The sequence below is a fragment of the Limulus polyphemus genome, unplaced genomic scaffold (genome assembly GCF_000517525.1).
Source record: "Limulus polyphemus unplaced genomic scaffold, Limulus_polyphemus-2.1.2 Scaffold6976, whole genome shotgun sequence".
Lineage (NCBI taxonomy): Eukaryota > Metazoa > Arthropoda > Merostomata > Xiphosura > Limulidae > Limulus > Limulus polyphemus.
The window spans coordinates 41,841-43,072 of record NW_013672586.1 but is presented as its reverse complement, the minus strand read 5'-3'; positions in this window follow the sequence as shown (position 1 = coordinate 43,072).

Sequence of the window (1,232 nt, the reverse complement as noted above, 5' to 3'; positions counted from 1 at the left end):
TGTATCGATAAAGTTGTATTCGGAAATAATAAACCAGTTTTTATTAAGAAAAAACTTGTGTCGCTTAAGTTTCGTCGGAACGAAGTTACGGAAAATCAATTAACAAACGGAGACGTAACAATATCATTAACCAAAACTATTATGTCCTGTGAAAAGCTGAAAAACTTGAACTTTCGCTAATCCAGATTACAAACAATCGAAAAGGTGGAGTTTATTTAATAATAACACGTCATGGCGATTTAGATGCTGAGATTTTGTTTCAATAATCTACTTTTTAAAGCTCATCTTTGTTTACAACATAACAGAATACAAAAAACAGTAAAATCGAAGATAGCCGAAATTTTGAGAAGAGATTATGAAATAACTATTTGGAGTTTTGACGAAAGGATATCCATTTTGAAAGTCTTACATCAATGGCATCATTGTATTGAAATATAAGGAAAAACTATTTTTTTAAAAATTTGAGAAAAAACATGGGCTATAGCCTTGGCCTTTTGACGAAAATATGAATTTTTTTGGAAAATAGAAATAAGTGCTTTTATGAGGCAAAATTAATATACAAATATCGGATGGTGCTATTATCGTCGGAAAACTCATAACTGAGACACTATATCATTAACCAAAACTATTATGTCATTTTAAAAGCTAAAAAACTTGAACTTTCGCTAACCCAGATTAAATACAATCGAAAAGGTGGAGTTTATTTAAAAAGAAGACGTCATGGCTTTTTAGACGATGAGATTTTGTGTGAATAATCTACTTTTTAAAGCTCATCTTTCTTTGCAACATAACAGAATACAAAAAACAGTAAAATCGAAGATACCCCAAATTTTGATAAGAGATTATGAATCAACTATTGGGAATTTTGATGAAAGGATATCCATTTTGAAAGTCTTACATGAATGGCATCATTGTATTCAAATATAAGGAAAACTATTTTTTTCAAAAATATTTTTTCCGTGAAAATATGAATTTTTTTGGAAAATAAAATAAGTGGTTTTATGACGCAAATTTAATAGACAAATATCGTATGGTGCTAATATAGTCGGAAAACTCATAATTGAGACATTATTGCATTAACCAAAACTATTATGTCATGTTAAAAGCTAAAAAAATTAAACTTTCGCTAACCAAGATTAAATACAATCGAAAAGGTGGAGTATATTTAAAAAGAAGACGTCATGGCCTTTTAGACGATGAGATTTTGTGTGAATAATCGACTTTTTTAAAGC